The following is a 25666-nucleotide window of genomic DNA, read 5'->3' as shown; positions in this document are numbered from 1 at the left end:
GAGTTCCCAAAGGGCTGCTGCAAAAGAAAAACCTGGTGCCCCTCACATTGGCTTCCTGACTCGCCATGTGATTGAGTTCCTGTGATTCCACCATGATGCCATTTGTTATGACCAGAGTAAAGCAGATGCCAACATGAACGAAATAAAATCTCTTTTTTATAAGTCCCTTGACCTCTGGTATTTTTAAAAATAGTGATGGAAAACCAATTAATATACCTACACAGAGATAAATTACTAAAAAACGTTTGCTAATAAACAATCAACAACATGGCCCATTTAGAGTTTTGCCCTATAATGTACTACTAATTGAAGAAAAGCATTGGGAGTCTAAATAGCTTTTCCTAGAACCTGGTAGGAATATTCATGCCAAACTTTAAGTGTCTACTATTTGCTGTTAAAGTTTCTACAGAGTTTAAAGAGATTTATAATTGTATAATATAGCTAGAAAACTGATGATTTTTCTTTTGATTCTGTAAGAGAAATATCAGATTTCTTGCAGTTATTGGCTTAAGAGCCAAAATTTAATGTCAGTTGAGTTTTTATCGTTGCCCTGTATCTTAGGAAAGCTCAAGCAGGGGTTAAGAAGTAGATGCTGAGAATGTCACCTGTGTTGCTGAGTGGAGCTTGGACCCTCGGAGAGAGTGCAGGTGATCAGATCAGCTCTTCCCTTCTCTGATGCTTTCACCTTTCCACTGAGATTCCAAGGCCTTTTGAAGACACCCCTGATGAACCTAACTGGCCAGTGGAAGCCACTTTGTATTCTGTCCCATCCTTTTCCTCTTCTTCATTCCCAGGTCTGCGAGATCCTCAGAAGCACTGGGAATGTCTTTCAATGCAAATCAGTAAAATGAAAGAATGACAAACCTTTCTGATTCACAGCAGAATTGCTCCTGTACATGATTGCTTGAATATGTGCATTGTAAAGGTTGTGTTGCTAAATTTAGGTGGGGTTCATTTTTTTCCCCCTGAGATGGAGACATCTTCACACGATTTTGGACTTAATGTGCTGCTTTAAGCTGGGAACAGTTCTGATGGCTTGCTTGGTTGAAGTGTCCAAGAAACAAAGCATCCCATTGTGTCTGAATCAACACCAGCTGCTATTGTTTTAAAACCCAGCTGATGTTAGTTAAGACAAACAAATTGGATTTGCTTCTGTCCCCTAGAAAGCATACACATACATGCAATTTTATAGCTTATATACACATAGAAAAATAAACTGTGGCTGTTTGATGACAGGTGAAAAAGATAAGAATTTTAATTTATGAAGTATTAGTACTTGGTTACTTAAATATTAGATAATATTAGACAGTACACCATGCAAAAGAAAAGTTCTCACATAGGTGGGTTCAAGTAGAGAAATGAATTAAAATGGATAGTCTATCAAGTGGCAATTTGTATAAGAAAACAAGCCAGGCGGTGGTGGCTCACGCCTTTAATCCCAGCACTTGGGAGGCAGAGGCATGTGGATTTCTGAGTTCGAGGCCAGCCTGGTCTATGGAGTGAGTTCCAGGACAGCCAGGGCTACACAAAGAAACCCTGTCTCGAAAAAAACCCCCAAAAACCAACAAAACAAACAAACAAACAAAAACATCTGGACAGGTCTGTCTTTCCAGTGTGCAAATGCTACAATTTTTATAAAGAATTTCCAGAGATGGTGTTGCCGAGAATGTCATTTTGAGGAAAAAATCTGAGGAATTGTTGTACCAGACTTGTATGTCTTCAAGGAAGCACATTCTATACAGAAAGAACTAACACCTCGAAATTTTGGATATGATTGGCATGATGTTCAGAATCAGACTGTGATGTAGAGCAGAGCCAGACAGGATTATTTCTTTCTCCAAGAGATAAAGGGTAGAGGCATACTCAGGAAGTGGTGATGGATTAGAAACCAGCAGGGGACTGAGATAACGGGAAGTCTTCCATCATCAAACTGTAGGCCTTCAGCCAGGACCAGAAGGAAGCAGTTGTAGAAACAGGTCATACGCAACTTCATCAACTCTCACTTTACCACCCTGCACTGTACGTCATCTTCATGGGTTCATTCCTCAGATCCATTGCCTGAAGACCTGGTTAAACATGGCGTACGCTTGTACATACCCGAAACAGGCCGCTGAACTATCGCTTTCTCCCTTAACAGTAGCCGCAGAGGATTGTTGAGGAAGGAAACTCTCCCAGTGGACAGGCACTCAATTTATCTTGCTGTTCACTTTGCTTTTTAGTAGTGAGCCTGAAGTAAATATCTATACTGATTGATGGTCAGCCACTAATGGTAGAACCAGATTGTCTGGATCTAAAAGAAACAGAATTGTAAGATTGATCACAAAATATTTAGAGAAAGACGTATATGGATGAAGCTTTGAATGAAGTTTCAAAGTGTGACTAAATACATCCTATATAAATGACAGCGAAGATCACCAAGAAGGATGCTTTCAATTAACAGGTGAACAAGATGTCTCACTCGAGTCACGTCAGCTTTCTGCCTTCCCAGAGTCCTTAGTACTTGATCAAAGTCTTTTCCCCCCCCAAAATATGACCTTGCTGCAATTGCTAACAATCCTTAATAACCTGGAGCTTGCAGTGCAATCCCATAGCCATCTAGACTACTTTTGTTAAGGAGAAGGCTAGGATGCTTTAGGTATTAATGCACTTTTCTTCCTAATTTTTCTTTCAATATCATAATCCAAAGACTGAGTATTTCTTTAGGTTATTTTAATATTCTACCAAACTACTCCCGATCAAGAAAGTTTAGTTTGTAGAGAATGAAGTGAAGTGATTGACATCAGAAGATATTGATGATCCAGAAAGAGATATGGTTTAGTGGAGTCTCACTGTATATCTGAGGTAGAATCTTATGAGTCGAAAATTATCCCATGCCATTTTAGTCAAGGAATAATCCAAAGTACCATATCTACAAAGACGGAAAGCACAGATTTGGAGATGACAGGGTGGAAATGAGAGCAGGGATGATTGCTACCACACCCAATAATTTACTTGTGCGTGTTTTACTTCCTCTCTGTGACCACTCTCACAGGCATAGTCTGTCATTTAAGAATGGAATGATCCAACTTCAGTCCATTAGTTGGGTGTAAGTATCTGTATCTGTCTCAGTCAGCTGCTTGTTGGGCCTCTTGGAGGGCAATTATGCTAGGCTCCTGTATGTAAGCACACCACAGCATCTGTAATAGTGTCAGGCCTTGGGGCCTCCCCTTGAGCTGGATCCCCCTTTGGGTCTGTCCCTAGACTTTCTTTTCCTCAGGTTCCTTTCCATTTCCATCCTTGCAGTTCTTTTAGACAGGAACAATTCCGGGTCAGAGTTTTTGACTGTGGATGGCAACTTCATTCTTCCACTTAAAGCTCTGTCTTTGCCATGGTGGTCCAGTGAGGTCTGTAAAGTTGATATTTTACAGACAGAGGCAGAAAAAAGAAATGTCTCCTGGGAATAATGGAACTCTCTGTAAATTTAGAAGGAGAAATCTCACCTGGCAATTTGCTATATTCTCTTACTTCTTAGCTATTTAAGATGGGCCTGTAGTTCTCAAGTAGCAGTTTGCCCTGACTTCCTCCTTTTCTCTCTTCACGGGGATTCCTATGGCCTGGCTGATAATCAGGTCTTTGAAGTCGATTCACTAACTGCCAAACTCCCTTTTAAGAATTGCAATGCTTTGCCTCATAGTTGTTTACATAATTACTACCTTCCAACCACATGCAGGTTTTTATGGCTGTGCGTATGTGTATGAGGATGGCTCTGGCACTCTGGTACTGAAAGCATTGACTAAGTCAGGAAGTTTTGTTTTACAAGGTAGAAGGCTAAATGTTAGATAAGGATTTCTCACAAGAACTTGTTAAGACCCAGGTGGTATAAGAAACTTCAAACTCTTTGAAGGTTTACTGTAAACTATGAGTGACTCTGTATTCTAATCAGGAAGTTTGATGGCATCTGTAAATTGATCTTCTGTATCTGTTACTTGAGAAACTTTGTATCTGATTGATATTGCATTTCCTTGTACCAAATGGCTATGATGATTGTGCCTGCCTCACTGGCTACATCTTTTGAAATCGGAATACCAACTCTTTGGGTATAAAAATCGTTGCCTTAGAGCTCCAAAATACATTCAGATTCAAACCGCCTCTGTGTGTGTGTGTGTGTGTGGTTTTGTTCTGTCTGTCATCTCAGCCGGACCAGAGGATCCTGGTTATCCCACAGCAGACCCACGATCTGTAACAGTCTTTCTATTGGACTCCCCACTGTTGGGAAAAAGTTGAGGAGGAGAGACCCCATAGGAAGGCCAGCAGTGTCAACTAACCCTGACCCCTGACATCTTTCAGACACTGAGCCACCAACCAGGCAGCATACACTGGCTGGTCCGAGGCCCTCAGCACATATACAGCAAGGGACTGCCTGGTCTGGCCTAAGTGAGAGAAGTGCCTAACTCAGGGAGTGGGGAGGCCTGGCTTGGTGGGGTAGGGTGGGGTAGGGTGGGGACATCGTCATAGAGACAGGGAGGAGGAGGAATGGGTTGAGGAACTGTTGGAGGGTGGACTTGGAGGGAGATAACAACTGGACTATAAAAAAGATTATATATATAATTCATATATATATATATATATATATATTCCATTCATATATATATGAATGGAATGATCCCACCTGGCATATAGGATATAGCTACCTAAAACAAAGCTTAAGAGTATCAGTTGGTCATTTAGAGCTCTTTATGCCACCAAGTAAATAAATAAAAGCAAGTTGGTCACTGTCTGATTAACACTATTAAAGGCTTTACTACATATTGGATCTGAGGAGACAAATGACTAGAATGTAAATGCCACTTTTATTTCCTTGGTGTAATTGTTATCTTGGGGGCTTACTAATGCACAAGTTCACCTCTCTAGCTTTTCTGAACTCTGGATTCCTGGTTCAACGCAGCCATTCTGGCTCAAACTCTTCTCTAAGCTGACTGATTTAAATCGGCTTCTCTGGGCTTCTCATTGAATTGTCTTGCTTGGCCTCAAACTAACTCTGGCAATTTGCTTTCATCTTCTGGCTCCGCGTATTCTCTGTCCTCGCCTTTCTCTGCTGACCTGCACTGAACTGCATAAACTCACAAACTCAGTTGTGCTGCTTGGCACTCACACTGCGCTGACTCCCAACACACGAATGCGCTGGCTGGACGACTGACTCAACAGAACGGACTCTCTCTCCCCGTGCTGCTCTTAGGTAGCTTTTATCCTGAGAGGTGGCCCTATCCAATCTTCGACTCATTAAATCTTTCTCTGATTCATCACTTTGTGTGCTCCCCTTAATTAGACATCACAGTTTAGGATTGACGATGTGTGCTAAGGATTCCAGCCAGACCTAGAAGGTCTTGATATGATCAGAGTAGCCACGTTGCTGGATTAAAATTCCTCTGCAACAGAACAAAGATAATATTCCTGATTCCTCCTCCTATTGCTGTGCTCAGTGGTACAGTTGAATGCATGACGAAAGAAGTCCTGCGTAATCAAAGTAATTGGTGACTCAGATACATTAACACTGAAAATTTGAGCGATTCACTGACTATCGAGCCCCGCCCATCATCCGCGCTCATGGAAGGCTAAGAGCACATCCAGTATTCCTTAGAGGGGTAGTCATGAGAGCTTCCTTTTGTCATCTGAAGTTGTACCGGGAAATGTTTGAGAACCCCAAAAAACCACCAAGGAGCAGAAGCCATTGCAATTGCACTAGGGTCTCTTTATTGAGGCTCAAGCTTGGCTTCCTGGCCAATGCAATTGAGGCTAAAGCTTGGCTTCCCGGCCAGCCCTGAGCCTAGTTTTAAACAGGCATTTATAGAGTCAAGAAAGGGGTATCTGGACTAGTATGCATCTGATTGTGGGACCATTATGGCCTTTAGCATAATTGGCTGGTGCTGGGAGCCAAACAACTGCTTTCCTCCTGATTGATGGTTGTTAGGAAGTGAAGTGGTCGGTGCAAGGTTAACCCAGAGGTGCAGATTTGTTCGGGAATAACCTGGAAACTGGTGCTAGATGCTGGGTTTGTTGGGGGTTGGGGTGGGTAACCCTGAGATGCAGGTCTTGTTGCAGAGTGTACTGGCTGGTTTTTTGTGTCAACTTGTCACAAACTGGAGTTATCACAGAGAAAGGAGCCTCCCTTGAGGAAATGCCTCCATTAGATCCAGCCGTAAGGCGTTTTCTCAATTAGTGATCAAGGGTGAGAGGGCCCATTGTGGGTGGCGCCATTCCTGGGCTGGTGTTCTTGGGTTCTATAAGAAAGCAGGTTGAGCAAGCCAGGGGAGCAAGCCAGTAAGGAACATCCCTCCATGGCCTCTGCATCAGCTCCTGTTTCCTGACCTGCTTGAGTTCCAGTCCTGACTTCCTTTGATGATGAACAACAATGTGGAAGTGTAAGCTGAATAAACCCTTTCCTCTCCAACTTATTTCTTGGTCATGATGTTTTGTGCAGGAATAGAATAAAATACCCCCTGATGTTTTAAGACAGGGGGTAACCTGGAAACTGGTGCTTGTTACAAGCCTGTTAGTATACTTGAGTTCAAACTTAGGTCAGGTTCTTGAAGATGAAGTCTGAAACCAAATAAACTGATTTGTTCTCTCAATGTCTCCAGGGTTTTTCAAGATCCACCCTTTCATCTTGGGTTTTAAACGACCCAGAGAAACAGAAACAGGAAATTACAGGAAGCACTTCATGTCTTCTGAGCCTCCACTGAAATTAGCAAATACCCTAAGAGCAAGAGTCATTTTTTTAGAGTCACCTCATAGCATTCCTCTTTTCTCCAGGTGTATTTTATTCCATCACAGTCTTTTCAGCTTTATGACATATTCAGAATTTTTTAAAAGTACAAGTTTTGTATTTCTCTCATTGAGACAATTGGTCCAAAATAATTTGTTCATAATTAGCAAACTCATAGGACTACCCACCCCTCCTCCATGGCACGTGTCTCAGTTTTCAAGTGTGAATGAGTTTCCGTGATTTTTTTTTTTTTAAGGTTTAGTCTTCCATGTTGATGCCATTGGATTCTCTATCCACCTGTTTACTCTTGGAACTTTGTTCTAGCACACTTGTAGTCATTGGGTAGATACTTCATATTTCTTGAATCAATGACTAAACCTGGGATAGGTAAGTTATTATTAAACAACAATAAGCACAAAGTTAGTGTTTCCCTACAGGCTCAAGACCTGGTATTTATGTGTTTCAAGATCTCTGTTTTCCCACGTTAACATCTGCCATCAAAAGAATAAAAACCAACAACCGAAGGCAAAAGCATGATGGATGGCTTATTTCCTGAACTAAGGTTTTGTCTCACACGTGATTCAGGAGGGAACCCTAAGAAATCATTCTGAGGAGTGAACAAACCCTCCTGAAAGGGAGGGAAAAAAGGAAGGTGACACCGAGACAGAGGAAGACTCCAAGCAGTGCAGAGCCATACACAACTGGATACCAATGGTGTCGAGTGCCCGCACACGGTCAGAATCAGCACTTCAGATGAATAAGGCTTAAAGTGTGGTATTACAGGGTGAAAACAGCCTACGATACCCCCGAGGGGGGTAACAAGGCAAGCAAACCAGAATTTAGAAGCACAAAATATATTTGTTAAGTATAAGGCTCAGAACATGCCCCATAATGATTTGGTTAATAACTGACACACATGGGAAGGTGAACCCATAAAATTATTACGGGCTACAAAATTCCTTTCAGCTAGTGACACTGTAGTTGTCATAATATTGTAGTACAAGACATTATTCCTGTGTTAGTGATATGGTTGATGTAAGCAAGCCTGTGCCACCACTGTAAAAAAGCATAGTAATACAATGACAGAAGTTACACCTCCTAATACTGAACATGGCTATGTTACTGTGCTCTGTGTATACGGTGTGTGTGTGTGTGTGTGTGTGAGAGAGAGAGAGAGAGAGAGAGAGAGAGAGAGAGAGAGAGAGAGAGACAGAGACAGAGAAAGGGAGAGAGAAACAGAGGGAGAGGGAGATTGTGTGTATTTATTATTTTATAGCTTTCATTTTTATTTTAGGATGCATTCATTCTATTTATTTCAAGAAGTTTGCTATAAAACTTATATGCTGAATTATCTTGGCTAAGGCTCATACTTGATGTTTACCATCTCCTTTGATTGAATCTAGAGGCCAGTCAACTGATTGGTTTATATCACTGAGGCTTACATATGCACACACGGTGTTCGTTCCCACAATGTCGGAATCACCTAACAAGATAGTTTTCAGAACATGCCTTCATTATCAAACAGTGTTCTTGAAACGTGCAGGTTTTCCTTGTTCTACGTTGCATTTTATAAATGGGGGACACCAACTTAATAGTTTGTTTGCCCTCTGCAAAATGAGTAACTGTTGTGAATACATATAGAAAAATGTAGTTTATTTATAGAAAGACACATTTATGCTTTCTTGGTTGTAAATCTGCCAAGGAACCCCAATTACTCTCTCCTCTCTTCTTAATGAGGCTCTGTGAAGTTCCCATAATAGTTACTAGCTGTGAATAAGAGTACAATAACAGCCACTGCAGTCACTGGCTCACAAAGTCAAGCTCAACCAAAAGTGAAGAAACCCTACGAGCTGAGTAAAAATCATAAAAACAAAGCAGCTCACGTTTCTTTATAAATGATTCAGCCTTCCCTTCCTGGGAAAACGTTGAGTAAAACAACATATAACAACAGAGCAGAGTGGGCTCTGTCCGAGATGATTAGCTACTGTGTGAGTGTGAACTTGATTCAAGTTAGACTCACCTGGGAAGTTCTTATTGAGAGATTACCTAGATCAGATTGGCCTATGGGCATGTGTGTGTGTGTGTGTGTGTGTGTGTGTGTGTGTGTGTGTGTGTGTGTGTGTGTGAAGCATCTTTGTAGTTAACGAGGTAGGAAGACCCACCCTGAATGTGGGCGGAACCCTTTCTTGTGCAGAGAGTTAAACTATGTAAGTGTGAGGAAAGCTCTGTGAGAAGAAGCAGGGAGCAGAGACAAATGCTCACTCTTTCTCTGCTTTCTACTGTGGATGCAATGTTTTGATTTTCTGCCCCGACTTTCTCACAATGACGGACTGGAACCTAGACCTGCAAACCACATAAGCATTTCCTGCCATATTTGCAATAGCATAATTTAAGAAAAAATGTTATGAAGAGCAATCAGGCGTCAATGCATTCAACTTCTGTGAGCCTATCAGCTAAACAGAGTAGGTGCTAAGTTGTGTTGTGTAACCAAATGAATCTTGTCCTGAGCAGGGATGACAGTTCCAATATTTTTACAGAATCAGATTTTCATCTTTCTTTATAGGATGGCTTTGCATCTTCATCAGCACCTGCTGTCTGTCAGCACCTGTTGTCTTCTAAAATTTAATCATCCAAGCATAGAGCATTTAAGAAGGGAGGAATAGGACTATAAGATGAAAGAACCTTCCCCAGTTGTGTTAAAGTGATTTCCAGAGAACCAGCAGTGAGTTCTTATATCTTACTGTATGTCTACCACAGAAAGCAGAGTGGGAAGGGCAGTTAGGGTCTAAAACTGAAATTCTGGCAACAAGAAAATCTCAGTTAATGGATTCAGTCATAAGCATTCAAATTGACTTCCAAATTTCCCCTGCATTGAGCTTGCTCTTCTTTTTTCCCTCCCTCCTTCCTTCCTTCCTTCCTTCCTTCCTTCCTCCCTCCTCTCTCTCTCTCTCTCTCTCTCTCTCTCTCTCTCTCTCTCTCTCTCTCTCTCTCTCCTTCCTTCCTTCCTTCCTTCCTTCCTTCCTTCCTTCCTTCCTTCCTTCCTTCCTCCCTCCCTCTCTCCTTCCTTCCTTCCTTCCTCCCTCCCTTCTTCCCTCCCTCCCTTTCTTCCTTCCTTCTTTCCCTTCTTTCTGGCTAGCTCACACGTGCCATCCTGCCTCCCAACACGTTAGATGCAAAAACAAATATGAAGTTGGGTCACGACTCTAGGACTTTAGTAGTAGAGGAGACAGGTTGTCACTAAGTCATTTAAGTTTACATGCTAGCTCAGAAACTTTACAAAAGGTGAATCATGGTATGCACTCACTAAAAAGTGGATACTAACCTAGAAAACTGGAATACCCAAAACATAATCCACACATCAAATGAGGTACAAGAAGAAAGGAGGAGTGGCCCCTGGTTCTGGAAAGACTCAGTGAAGCAGCATTTGACAAAACCAGAACGGGGAAGTGGGAAGGGGTGGGTGGGAGGACAGGGGAAGAGAAGGGGGCTTATGGGACTTTCAGGGAGTAGGGGGCTAGAAAAGGGGAAATCATTGAAATGTAAATAAATTATATCGAATAAAAAAATTAAAAAAAAAGTTTACATGCTAGCAATGAACAGTTTGCTGAGGAGTTATTGGAAAGCAAAGATGAGCTCAGAAGGAAGAGACCCCAAGAACCTAACCCTGCCTTCACCTTTCCCCTCCACCAGTCTCAAGCGGATTTGTGCAGGATCCTAACAAGCACACACAACGATCTAATAGGGAGTGAGGAATTTGGTGTCACGACCAGAAGAGACATTCGTCAGAGTATGGAACTAAGGAATAAAAATATCTAGGCCGCAGAGGCCTCCGTGGCTGCAATACTTGTGCTGACATTTAGTCTGGAGCTTTCTGGCAACCACAGCCAGTAGGAAGACCTATTGCTCCTTTGCAGAAAGGAGAAAGTTTCTCAGTTCCTCCGGGGAAACAAAACTTTGTCTTTAGTACAGAGTTATGAAAAGTTTTTTTTTTCCCTGTCAAGTATGATGCTCTATATATGAGGGCTATGAACTATAGGTACCATTCTTGACATCCTTCATATAGCATGCTGTCTTCAGATAATAGTGACATACTCTTATGTGTCAAAGGCTGTGATTGCATGAGGATTCTCCTCTAATAAAATAAAAGGGTTTGTAGGACCAGTCAAAGGGAAAAATACCCATTTTCCTCCCTTTTGAGTTAAATCTATCTCCCCTCTCAGGACTCTTTCAGTCATTCAGTGCCCCATTCTGCACTCAAACCAATAGCGTATTTTTGTCTTCCCTGTTAACTGTTATAGTTCTCCTAATAGCCATAGGAGTCATGATAACCAACTCAGTTCTGAATTTGTTATGCTTTTAAATTAAGAATTGTTTCTTTACAAATTGTCAGGGTTTTCTGAATGTTTTGCAAGCTAATATAAATTATGACTTTCTAAGGTTTGGAAATTCATTATTTTTGATCTTATTTGATCATGAAAGCATCTACGCGTGTACCCAAAGCCTATTGGGAAATGCTGCTTAAAGTTGCTCTTTGGTAATATGTTTTAATGTCTTTATCAAAAGGGATACTGGAAGGCTAATAGAGGATTGATGATGACCAACAGATCTTTGATAATCAAAGCTATGAATTTCTGGCAGAACATCTTTGGTACTTCACCAAGTTAATGAAATATGGTTAGGTAGATGATCTTTCTAGACTCTCCACACCATGAATTTATATTATTGTCTTAACTATGAACTGAGTTATATCTCAATAAAGCAACCAGTCAAAACGCTGTTGAGGTAATACAAAACATACCCAGGTGACGCTTCCAGTTAAAGAGAGTGCTACAAAATAATCTTTGAGCAAGATTTATAATGATAAGATTTAGAATGTAGTAAGGAGTCGTGCTGGTCTAGGAAAGTGTCAGGAGTAGATTCCCCTCAAACGTCCATAGCCTTTCTAGCTCCATGAAGCCTACTAGGTTTTTGGCATCAGGAATGCTTTTCCTCCTGTTGCCTAACAATAATAAAGAAAAAGAGATTGTCAACCAGAAGTAGGTGGGAGTGATGGGAGGGAGGGTGACTGGGAGGAGCTGGAAAAGAATGGGGGAAAAGAAACATAATTCTGCTTCAATTAAGAACATTAAAAACCAACCAACCAACCAATCGACCAACCAACCAACCAACCAACCAACCAACCAAAAAACAGCTGCAGCGGGGCCCTGCATGGTGCCTCTACACTGTGCCTGGGCGGCACAGTAGGGCATTCCCAACAGGCTTTGGGTACACCAGTAGGTGCTTTCATGATCAAATAAGATAAAAAATAATGAATTTTCAAATCTAGGAGCACCGGTGAGCCAGTCCCGAGGGCGAGAGGGCGAGAGTGCAGGAGAGCTGGTCTGCTACTTGTCTGTTGTGAGGTAATATGGGAGGGGGGAGCGCAATGCCTTCCTTCTCTTACCTCTTACAATAGCCTGGAGAGCTGGTCCCAGGGTTGTGAGAGCAGGAGAGCTATCCCTGTTCTTTCATTGGTTGTAGCACACAGGAGACCCTAGCCTGGGCAGCAAAGTGGAGCTGGCCATGACCACAAAGGCACAGGTGTGGCAGCCCAAGGGTGTGAGAGCAGGAGAGCTGGCCCAGCCCCTCCCAGGCTGCAGCACTTGGGAGAGTGGACCCCCGTGCCTTGACTGGGCTGCACAATGGAACTGGCTTGGAAGGCACGAGCGCCGGGTGTGACGGGCCTGAAGATAAGATAGCTGGAGGGCTGACCCTGCCTCCTGCTGATGGTGGCATTGGATGGCCCAGCGCTAACAGTGCTGGAGAACTCACCCGGTGGTACAGATACAGGAGAGCTACCAGCTCAGCTTCCACCCAGGCCCAGATTCAGGGCTCTGAATTGTCCCACCCCCAAATCTATTATAGTCCGTGAATGGTTGGCATGCAAGGGCCAGTCCTGCTGTTCTGAAGCTGCAGGCTCTCCATGACTCAGGGTAAACTGGGAGGAGTCCTGGTGAGGATCCAAAATTGATGGCATCACAGAAGTCACGCAAGCCAAGATCTTGAACCGGACCAAGGACAACTCATTCCAGTGAACATAAACCTTTGCAAGTGACGATGTCTGGATAGAGGGATAAACTGTGGGTCGCACTTTGATGTACTACAGCTTTCATAGTGAGATGTTTCCTACGCTTTTGTTTTTTGGTTGGTGCTATTGTTTGTTTGTGTTTTATTTTGCAGGGAGGTTGCGGAGGTAAGGGCGGATATGAGGAGACAGGGAGATGAGCTTGACTGGGGTGCATGATGTACATCTCAGAAAGAATCAATAAAAAGCTAAAACCACATTAAGAAGAATTATAAATGATATTTAAAATGACTGCTCTCAAAAACACACATTAATCTCAACAAAAAACATCGTAAGTGCGAAAACATACAGTTAATAGACAAGATGTTGAACTGAAATAGTGGATTAGCCAGCATCAAGCGCCTCCTAACACATTTTTAGAAACAAAAGCTGCTCAAGACCTTGAGATTGAGTGGAGTGAAAAGAGTTCTTTTTCTTTCTTTTGCTTTGATTTTTTTCATTTTAGTAACAAATATTTGCAGCCATCTGGTCTTTATTTTCTAGACTGAGGACAAAAAACAATTTCACAAATTTATCTTTGAAATGTCACTTCTTATTATTAGTGGCTGAACAGTACTAAATTATTATATTCAACACCCTTAAGTTTGCTGTAAAAAAGAATTATAACATATTCAAAATATTTTCTATTTTTGTAGACATATTGTTATCAGAGAATAGAGTTCTGTTTGAATATTACTCTAAAATAAGAGAAAGCTGAATTATGTTAATTCTTCACTGACTATAACTCACTGTCTGTGAACCATTACCACTTTACTATATGATGAACTCTTATTCTGCTTCTGAAACCCAATATAGTTTCCGGTTTCAAGAAAAAATTCTTAACTTCTTATTAGCCCTTTGCTATGCAATAGTTTTCTCAGAATTGCAACTTTCCCTCCAGGAAGGAAAGAGAGCCCCCACCCCGCCCCACCCTGAGGCTCAAACTTCACAGATTTTACAAACCTGAAATTTACAAGAGATAAAACAGGGCCCTTCCCTATGATTATGCAAGCCAACTACAGCTAGAGGAGGAGACGCTGGCCAGCTGGGCCATGGGGAGGGATTCCTGAACTGCTGACTGGACCATAGATAAATAATTCAGAGTTCCTGGGATGCTGCTTCCGAGAGTCATCACCCATGTTGGGCGGGGCTTTCATGATGTGACACAGCCTGGTTCTGAGTCATCCCGCTTCTGTAGTAACCCTTCACCGTGCTCCTGTTAGTGCCAACAACTCACTGCTTCAGCAAGACAGACTTTGGTGCAAATGTTACTTTGGTTTTTGGTTGATTCCATTTTGGGGTTGAGTAGACATGTGTATAATGTCTCCCTAGGACACATCTCACATAACACCTTGGCCAACCACATTGAACCTATGCCTATTTCTATTTATTGATTGTTACACTATGACTTTAAGGAATTTTTACCATATATAGGGGGTGAAATCAAGGAAATATTTCATTTCTGTATTTTGAAGCTAAGTTTACACAATAATATACCACTCTGCACAAAGCACACCGCTGTTCTTGTTTGCTGTGACTAGAAGCCTAGCCCTGGGAACTTCAGTTCTGATGCAGACTGGTTCAGATAACCCATCCTCTTCTGGTTTCATGACACTTTCTTCACACACCCTTTAGCCGTTGTGAATCATCTTTATGATAAGAACAGAAGGTAGAAACTGATTAAGAAGGGAAAGGACCCTGTATTAGGGTTCTCCAGAGGAATAGAACTGATAAAATTAGTCTTTCTTTCCATAAAGAAAGGAGACATTAGAGCAACTTACAAGCTGTGGTCCAGCTAGTCCAACAATGGCTGTCTCCCAATGGAAGTCCAACAATCCAACAGTTGTTCAGTTCACAGGGCTGGACACTTCAGTTGCTTTTCAGGAGATGTCAGAATACTGAAGAAATAGGCTCTAATGTCAGTGAAGGAAGGAACTAGCCAGAATGAGGAGGGCAAGCAGACAAAGAGAGAAATCTGTCTTCTGTGTTCTCTCTACCGGCCACCACCGGAAGGTGTGGTCCATTTTAAAGATGTGTCATCCTGCCTCAAAAGATGTGGATGAAAGTGGGTCTTCCCACTTTAAGTGATGTAATTACAAGAAAAGTCTTCCATGGGTCTGTCCAATGGCTTGTGTTTTAGTTATTTCCAGATGTAGTCAAATAGACCATCAAGAATAGCTATCACAGGCCCCACAGCGAGAGATCCTGGAATGACCTTGCTGGACATCAGGAACTGCAGAGACCAGTTCTGGCTCCTGTTTGCTGTCATCTCCTAAGGAGATCTTCTGCCTAGAGGCCATAGTGACTAAGTGACTGAAACAGAGAGGGCAGACTTAGACCAGGGCTGAGCAACTGGACTGACCAAATCTTTCCTCTTCCCAGGTCTTACCCCACGTTTCCCCAGAAGTCCTTAAAAAACAAAAATTCAGTTTTATGCCTCATGATACTCTTTCTTTTTTTATGTAAAAATTTTAAAAAATTTATTAGATATTTGCTTTATTTACATTTCAAATATTAACCCCTTTCCATGTTACCCCACCAAACCCCCCATCCCATCTCCCCTCCTCCTGCTCACCCCCCTCCTATTTCCTGATTCTGGGGAATTGGGCATTCAACAGGACCAATAGCTTCTCCTCTCATTGATGTCTGAGATGGTCACCGTCAATCAAAGAGTACACATGGAGGGACCTATGGCTCCAGCTACAAATGTAGCAGAAGATACTTTTTTTCTACGGAGATCCTCTTGCTGTACAGAGTCACATCTTCTCTCTCTCTCTCTCTCTCTCTCCTCTCCCTCTCTCCTTCGGTTTGTTTGTTTTGAGACAAGGTTTCTCTGTATAGATCTGGCTGTCCTGGAACTCTGCTTTTAGCCTCAGACTCATAGAGATCAACCTGCCTCTGCCTTCTAAGTGCTGGGTTAGAGGCATACCTTTTCCTTCTTAATTTCCTACGTGTGAATCTGTAGTAAACTTTCTGTAAAATTCATCTGTACTGCCTAGTTTTATGTCTGCTTGACATGTGCTAAGGACATCTGAGTGGTGGGAGCCTTAAATAAGAAACTGCCTCCTTAAGATCGGGCTATATGCCAGCCTGTAAGGCATTTTCTTAATTAATGATCAATAGGGGAGGACCTGGCCCATGGTGGGTGGTGCCTTCCCTGGGCTTGTCGTCCTGAGTTCTGTAAGAAAGTGGGAGGAGCAAGGCAGTAAGCAGCTCTCCTCCATGGCCTTTGCATTGGCTCTTGACTCCAGGTTCCTGCCCTGCTTGAGTTCCTCTCCCGACTTACTTTGATGATGAACTATGTTGTAGGAGTGTAAGCCGAATAAAACCCTTTTCTCCCCGGGTGACACTGGTCATGGTGTTTCATCACAGCAATAGTGACTCTGAGTAAGGCATCACTCTTTGTGGGTCATCGATTTCATTCTTTAAATTCTCAAGAATCTGAAAGACACTGGGTCCGGGCTGCTTTGGTGGCCACTGAGCTTTTCAGGATCCTAGACTCCTAAACCAAGCTCACAAAGGACACAGACCTCAACCTTGCATACCATTTGAGAAGAGCATATTCAGTTTGGAGTTCTAAGTTCCTATCTAATTTTTCCATTCCTCAAAGAAAGCCTTCCCAATTCTTTCCCTTTCTGCAGATGATTTTCTTTTTCGTAAGGCAAACTGAATTGTGACAGTGTGTAGCAAAGTCCTGCTCCTGAGGTGCTGGCCAACTTTCTTCAGAGAAGTAGAATTTTTAGGGGTTAATTTCTCTGGGCTGGTGTCTAAAATAGAAGAAGCCCTTTTCATCTACTTGGGCTTCCTCTGCGATCGTCTCTGGAGGTCTATGGTCTATTGTGTTTGTGTGCGTTTCCCAGGGTCTCAAGTTCTGCCTCCCCACTCTTCTCTCTCCTGCTTTAAGGTGCTTTAAATGTGTCAATAGCATCATTTTTAAAGTCCTCATTCTGGTCATAGAAATGCAAAAACAGTCTTCATGCTAAGCATGGTTCATGGACGTTTACGCCTATTTCCTCTTGGCTCACCTTCAGTCCACACTTCATGAGACACTGGATGTTTGAATAAAGCTATTTTGAACATTTTTGCATGTTTGCCTTCAAATAATCTAGTCTGTATCGGGGACTCTGTTTTTGTCTTTTCTTTCATTCTTTCTTAATTTCTTTCTTTCTTTCTTTCTTTCTTTCTTTCTTTCTTTCTTTCTTTCTTTCTTTCTTTCTTTCTTTCTTTCTTTCTTTCTTTCTTTCTTTCTTTCTTTTCCTTAACATGAAGTCAGGGACAGCAATCTTTTGCTCAGAAACCTTGGTTAGCATTTCTATTTTGTTTAGATCAGAAGAAGCCTCTTTTTTTTTTTTTTTAAAATGAAAATAGCCCAGTGCTATAAGATCAGTGACTTACTGTGGGTTTTTTTATTTAATACCTGAATATTGAATACATCCTTTTTGTTCTGCATTTCTACTTCAATGTGCCTAGTGTCATCACTGGCAAAGATTTAATCGATCTACTGGTCATTAAGACTTGAATGCTGTTTATGCTTTCTTTCTTTTGTTCTTTCTTTCCTTTGTCACTTTTCAAACCTTCTAGAGATGCTTTTGATAGCAGCAGTCAGTGTTCAGCAGTAGGCTATGAACACTGCACCAAGCACATGTGTTTTCAGTTGGCTGCGTTTGAGCTCTATTGTGTGACATTGGTCTACTTCCCTCTATTTTGGTTCAGGCCTTGCAGAAAAGATATTTACGCATGGCCTTTTCTTCTTGTGTTCTAAGGGCACTTATTTAAATTCTTAGGGTGTGGGTGCTGTGGGTGGATGTAACATACACCACTTCCAAGTATGCTCAATGGCCCTCCCCCCCTTAGAAATCTTCTGTTTTCTTGTGGCTCATTTGTTATTCACTGAGAGAAGGAGGCTGAGGTTCTAAGACGTGACAGAGCCACCATCTCAGCTTGTGAGGTATTATAACTCATAAATTTCCATTTGAAATTTAAGATCTCTTTCAATGACGGATTTAGTCTCACCTTTAAAGGTATTTACAGCACCTCTTAATTTGTCATTTATAGTATCATAGACTTTTATATTTCTTATTATCAAATTATATTGTTATTCTATTATATGATATATTATAAATATTACATGTGTCATTAGTTATTCTTATTTCTATATATTCTTATTTCTAAATATTCTTATTTGAGTTTTAGAATTGAACTGATACAAATACACATGGACTCTGTTTTGGAAATATAGTAAACCTAAACTGGCTACAGGGAAGAATGGCTACGGCTGCTTTGGTCTGCTAAGGCTCAAGGGTTTGAGGGTGGAATTGCACAGCTGCAGAGTTGGAAGAGAAGGATCTTGACCAGATGAAGGAATGTGACGATGGACAGACAGCAGATTCAAATGGGCAGATGGCAGTTGTGTACACCACTGAAACAATGGGAATCTAGTTGAACTGAAGCCCTACTGAAAATTGGAAGTTCTATGTGTGCTGGTGGATTACACATATGCTAGGTGTCAGATTAAGGGTCCACAGGGACCATTTCCAGCACAGAGAAAGGTGTCTAAGTGACATCCAAGTGACAGAGTAACACCCTCTTCTTGGACTAATGTATCTGATGAATTCTTGGGGTTGACTTTCTTGACAAGACTTAAATCTGTAAATTTGCCCCTACACACTCAATTCACCCTGATAAATTTACACCGTCCTACCCTGTCTACTCCCAGGAATCATACATCATTTATCAGTCTCTGCTGCATGGTGTTCTCCCAAGTTCACAGTCATCCTCCTCAGTGAGAATGGAGTCAACAGTTGCTTGCACAATGGATTTGGAGCAAGGCACAGTCTGAAAGTCACTACTTTACATAGTACAGAGTAACTTAGAGCAGGACATATCCTGATGTATTAGCCCAATCTCAGCAGCAGCTGCTGAGGGTGTTCTAGTTGATGTTAACACAGTAAGCCTGATGCAAACAGGTCTCACCCAATCAGATGAGCATCCACATCAAACGAAAAGGCAGGGTGAGCAGGGCTTCTGTTTGATTGCTTTGAGATAGAGCTCAGTCTTTCTCCACCTTCAGATTCTGCTATAGTCAATTCTGTACTGTCAAATACAACCCAGTGCCCCAGTCAGGGTAATTTATAGCTATTAGGGATGTAGTTCTCATAGGTCGGACGTTTGGGACATTCAAAATGAAGATGCTGGCATTTTGCAAAGGCTCTCTTACTGTGTCTTCACATGTAGCAAACGTCACATGGAAGGAAGACAAAGACTTTCTTCCAAGATAACCCAGTCCCATGACAACAGCATCAATTCCCTAGGAATTGCAAACATCTTTAACAGTCCCACCGATTCATACTGTTACAGTAGCAAATGAACGTCAAAGCAAGTTTTGAAGGAAGGAAAAATTTAAACAATAACAGGTGAGACTAAACACAAGTTCTGTCTGGGTCCTGAGCTTGCTGACCTGTTTAATTGTGACACATTTGACTCTTTTGGTTCTTAGATATTTGGACTTAGGTAAGAATATTTTTGGATGTCTTGAGATCTTGGAATATAATCTCCAGAAGTGCACGAGTTAAATGAGAGATAGATAGATAGATAGATAGATAGAGACAAAGACAGTGAGAGATCTCTCCATACTATTGCCTTTGTTTATCTTGGGAACTCTGGCTAAGACTGATATCTCTGGTTATGCCCTTGACTCTCATGTCCTAGTAGCTGTACCACATAGTGCTTCCATGATTATGCTAGAACCTTAAAATTTACTTTTAGGAACAGTGAGTCCTTGATTTAAGTTACTCATAAAACTTAAAGCCATGGCAAAGTCCAAGTTGACTACATATTTGCTAAAGTCCTGACTGAATGTGCTATTGTACCTGTTAGTTTGACACAGGAGGAAGACATGGTGAAGAGTGAAGTACTGATCTTGATGAGGTGATGTCAAACAAACAGAATCACTGTATTTTAATGAATTGTAACTGTAGCACATCATGTGGCATGACTTTCATCCCCAAAGACATTCTTTAAGTGATAGATAAGGACTGATTTACCATCTCTGTATGTCTTCTGAGAATTTGTGTTATTGTAAGTGACTGAAGAGAGGCTCTATTTATCATGGCTAAATGTGAGCCTGACAGGTTAAGGCATGCCATCTTTTCCATAGAAATCAGTACAGTATTCATGTCAAAGTATACATTTAAAGTGGCCTTGAAAATTGGGGTACAAACCTCATCCTATTTCACCAGTGGCCCTTGATGTGACTGTGGAAGAAGAGCTTCAAAGATATAAGTTCAATGTGTTTGTTACTAAGCACAAGAAAGCTGTAACTGACTCATGTTAAATTGTCCCTTCAGTGTGAGTCTGACCTGGGCTTTTCTACACTGAGTCAATAGGGTAATGGTAGGAAGTATGCCAAGCCATCAACCAGAGATGAGAGAGTTGTGTTGTCACAAGTATACATCATTTCCTTTATTTCTTGGAATGGTGGTAGTCTCACATAAAAGATGACTGCAAACTCTTACATTTATTGAGGCCAATTTATAAAAAGCAGGGATTACCTCTGTCTGCTCAAGATACTTCAGCTGAGAAATCAGAGAATATAGACATGTTAAAACCATGCCTGCGATGTAGCTGGCATCCTGGACTTGTCATTAATATATCCTACATGTATTTTAGAAAGTAATTTTCTGCTGAGACCTTTCTGGAATATTCTATAAATACTTAAAAGTAAGACATGTGATAATGTTGCCCACTTGATAGTGAGCATGATATTTAGCTCCTGAGCTTCAGACCCAAGGGCAAAAACTCTTCTTTCTGTCAATAAACACAGCATCTGGGAGGGGTATCTTGCTTTTGACCATTTGGTAGCTTTTCTTCCAGTTCAACTGTGAAGGCAATAAATGTTTTCTTACCTAAATATAATGCAGACATGAAGCAAGGGCATCCAGCAAGTCCAGAACACCAGCAGGTGGCACTTTGGAGAACAGTGGAGACAACTGCTTCAGCAGCACAGTGTCTCAGAGTGGACATGAATGAGAACACTGTTCAAGCCCAAGGTCAGAGAGGGGAACAGATCTGCTATGAGCAGATCATCTCGCTAACATGCCTATGAAACAGGAAGTGTGGATAGAGGCAAAGGTAGAAAAAAGAGCCTACATCAAATCCTAATCAAGTGTGGTTTTATTCTGCTGTGTTTGGTGATTTTCATCACGGAACTATTGAAAATATTGAGTTAGTATTAGAGTTGTTCCATGTGCCATGTATTGCCTATACTTAGCATAAAATTATTAATGAACTGTGTGGAGAAATGTGTGAAATTTTTACTTTATAGAGCAGACACCTTGTAGCTAAATTAATCCATTTATTATCATGAGAGTTTTGAGTTCAAGGACGCCTTACATGTTATCATGTATGACTAGAAGGGGCAGACATGAAGACCGTATTCTACATCCAAAACCAGACTGCAAACTGTCAATTAACTAGGACCTTGCTTTTGCCAGGCTTGATTTAGTTTAAGATAAAAGATCCATTTTATTTGGAGACCACTAAAATCTTCATAACTAGTGTATAAGTGAACCTTGTGAGTTGGCTTAGGAGGTACTGATACCTGCCACCAAGTTTGGTGACATAGGTTTGATCCCCAGAACCCACATAGCAGAGGGAGATAACAGAATCCTGTAAATTGTCCTTTGACTTCCACACTAGACTCCCCAAGGGGCACAAATCCTCACACACACACATACACATACACACACACACACACACACACACACACACACACACACACACACACTAGAGAGAGAGATAGAGAGAGAGAGAGAGACAGACAGACAGACAGAGAGACAGAGACAGAGACAGAAACAGAAACAGAGACAGAGAGAGACAGACAGATACAGAGACAGAGACAGAGAGACAGAGAGACAGAGAGACAGAGAGACAGAAAGACTTTGACCATTCTGCTGCGGCTGTTTCTCTGAAGAAGCTGGACTGGCACAGTGATGCTTCGGGCACAGTGATATAGGCAGGCTCTTGCTGTTATGTTCCTCAAGTCATATCAATAACGGAACAGTGATCAGGTCAAGCATTGGGCTGCACGAAGTGCTTAGATAATGTGCATTAAATGGATAAATGATAAGTTAAATGGATATCCAGCTAACATAAAGTTTGTCATTGAAGCTTTGAAGTAAAATAAAGTATAATACTTTTTCATTGAAATGCTATAAAAAGAAATAGCATAGTTACAAATATCCTAGTCTTAAAAAAATGAATACTCTAAGTCTTATGTTATAAATACTTATTTATTTATTTCCTTATGGGTTGCACACTGCCATACAGGACAAAATGTGGAAGCCTTTCTACCATGTGTATTTTGGGTATCGAACTCAGGCTGTAAGGCTTAGCAGAAACATATTTAACTGCTGAGACGTGTCTCTGCTGCCGCCACCCTACCTATTTCTCCACGCTGTTGCTATCTGGGGCTCTAATATGTTTCTGTGTATATCAGCAAGTAGCAATACAGGTTTATTCATAATTTATCTAGTAAGTGTAATGTTCTTCTAAAACATTTTGCTGCCTTCTAGTGGACATAATTTAAGAACTCATAATTCAAGAACTCAAAATTAAAAACTATCTCATGTTTTAAGAAGTCTGCCACTTGTACATGTTCCCATAATTCCTTTCTACTTTTGGAAATCCAGATGCATTTTCCACATAAGTGAAATTATAGGGTGTAGAATTTCATATTTCTATAAAATGCAGTATTGACTTCATAAAATCTTAAAGTAGACTCTGTATGTCACAATGAAACCAACTGGAGAATGAATGTGCCCTTGACAAAAACAACACATAAGCCTGCATGAAAATGGGAAGGATTTGATTATTCAATTACTTTTGTCTTTGTCGACTAATTTATTAATTCCAATTAGCAGACTAAAATTCCTTCATTAAGTGGGAGGAAATGTCTTCAATTTTCTCCTATCTTGTCCCACTGCACAAAACATTAACTGAGTGGCACCATTTCTCTTGAACTCTGTCCCTTTATCTGACTCTTAGAAAAAAGCTCTGATCTCCCCTTCGTCTTTGTTGATCACCTAGGGATGCCACCACTGGATTGTTGATTTCCTGTCCTCATGCCAATAACTCCTAATGACTTAAGGGTCATTTACTTATAGGTTTGTATAAAATACAAATGGATAGAGATGTAGCTTCGTCGTGGTAGTGTCCTGTACTAATTACTCTTCTAATGCTGGGCCAAAATGTTGTGACCAAGGCAAGAAGGAAGAGTTTATTTGAGTTTGTGCTTCTGGAAGGCATGGTGGTGGGTGAGGGACAGCAGCAGACTGCCTAAGCAGGATGCTGAGAGACCACATTGTCAAATGCGAACATGAAGCACAAGGATAAATCTGTCAGTGGAGCGATTTCTCAAAGCTCTGCCCACCTTCCGCCATCACGTCCCCACCTCCTGAAAGTTCTCCCTACCAACCAGGGACTGATGTGTTTTAAAAGCCTGATAGTTTGGTGGTTCCTCAGAAAACTGGGCATGACACTTCCAGAGGACCCTGTTATACCACTCCTGGGCATATACCCAGAGGATTCCCCAGCATGTAATAAGGACACATGCTCCACTATGTTCATAGCAGCCCTAATGTAGTAGCAAGAAGCTGGAAAGAACCCAGATGTCCCTCAATGGAAGAATGAATAAAGAAAACGTGGTATATATACACAATGGAGTACTACTCAGCAATTAAAAAGAATGAATTCATGAAATTTTTAGGCAAATGGTTGGTACTAGAAAATATCATCCTAAGTGAGGTAACCCAGTCACAAAAGAATACACATGGAATGCAGTCACTGATAAGTGGATATTAATTATCCCAGAAGCTCTGAATACTCATGACACAATTAACATTTCAAATGATTCCCAAGAAGAAGGAAGGAGAGGGCCCTGGTCCTGGAAAGGCTTGATCCAGCATTGTCAGGGAGTACCAGGACAGAGAAATGGGAGGGGGGTGATTGGGGAATGGGCGGAGGGAAGAGGGTTTATGAGACCGATGGGGAGGGGGGAACCGGGAAAGGGGAAATCATTTGGAATGTAAACAAAGAATCTACAAAATAAAAAAAAATTAGAAAAAAAAAAAGCCTGAGACTCAAGGAGGTGGTAATTTTTCATTCAGACCACCACAAAATTTTACTGAACGTGACCTGTTTCCTCCAGCATCCCTCAGGAAACGGAAACCTGAGTGTTTAAGATGGGGGATCAAAGCCAGACCTTGACTGGACAGACGAGTCCAGAAGTGGGAAGTCAAACAGGACTCTATTAGCAGTTTTGGGGACCTGGGCCAGCAGGCACATTGATAGAGGTCCCAAAGGCTGGGGCATCAGGGATACTTGGAGCCATGGCAACGTTCATTGGTTCATTGTAGCCAGGTACTACAGAGATGTAGGCCACCCCACAAAAGCCAGATGGGGGAAAGAATTTGAGAGAAAATGCTCCCTTTCTGAAGCAGCTCTGAGGGTAAACACCCATCACACCATGTTTACACAATTCTGCCACTAAATGTGCGGCAGGGAGTGGAGAGGCGAGGGGACACTCTTGCTCCCAACTCTTACATTGTCATCCTATCCTGACCATGGCTCTTTGGGCCTCGTATCCCTGTGTCTTTGTTGCTTCTGTTGCTTCTGGTCCAAGTTCCAGGCAGCCCTGCAGTACAAGCATCCTGGCGTTCAATGTCTCACCTGAGAAGAGTTTCTGTGACTTACGAGTTAAAAAAAAATCCCGCTCAGTTTATAAATATCAACCCGACCTGTCATTTTTTTTAAATATAAATTTTCATTTTGTGTTGAAGAACCATGCTGCTTCTCTTCCACTTTCTGATTTTCCATTTGTTTAGATGGTTAACAGTATCTGTTGGCATACTTTTGGAATTACTTTTTATAAATCGAGTCTTTTCATACAGATTCTCTGCTTCATTAGTTTCTATGTTTATCAGAACAGAGATAGCCTACCCACTGCAAACTGACAAATAAAATGACAGGTATGTTTGTAAGGTAGGAGAAGGGGATGGTTTGCCTTATTAGGAAGCATGGGGGCACACTAGGGGTCAGTTTATTCCTCGGATTTGTAGCCAGGTCACATTAAGTTTGAGTCTGCAAATTACAAAGTCATGAACATCTATCTTAAGGTGTTCTTTTTTTTTTTTTCATCAGTAGATTGGCATTTTAATACAACATTGCTTATGAAGCTGTCACAGTAAAAGAACAAACATGTGTGATATAGTTTCTAATTCTCTGGGTGCGCAGAACACTGAGCAGAACACGCTTGCATGCACACTGATTTAGGATGCAGAAGAGAGACATTGAATTTAGCAATTCTGAAATTCGAGAGCAGGCAGTGAGGACACCCATCTTTTGCTCTAGAAAGAAGCGCGTGCACGTATGCATATGCACACACACACACACACATATTCTCTGTCTCTGTCTCTCTGTCTCTGTCTCTCTGTCTCTGTCTCTGTCTCTCTCTCTCTCTCCCTCCTTTCATACCAGTTGCTATAGGAACATACTTGGAAAGATATTTCACAGTAAAGGGTGGTCATTTCCTCATTTGTAAGATACACAGGAACTTGAGACCCAGCAACAATTGTCTCTGAAAGTGATGAATTGAAAGAGATTTTAAGGCTGACGGTGGTGGCGTATGCCTTTAATCCCAGCACTTAGAAGGCAGAGGCAGGTGGATTTCTGAGTACAAGACCAGCCTGGTCTATGGAGTGAGTTCCAGGACAGCCAGGGCTACACAGAGAAACCCTGTCTTGAAAAAAACCCAGATAAATAAA

The sequence above is a fragment of the Apodemus sylvaticus genome, chromosome 15 (genome assembly GCF_947179515.1).
Source record: "Apodemus sylvaticus chromosome 15, mApoSyl1.1, whole genome shotgun sequence".
NCBI classification, from domain to species: domain Eukaryota; kingdom Metazoa; phylum Chordata; class Mammalia; order Rodentia; family Muridae; genus Apodemus; species Apodemus sylvaticus.
This window is presented reverse-complemented; position numbering follows the sequence as displayed.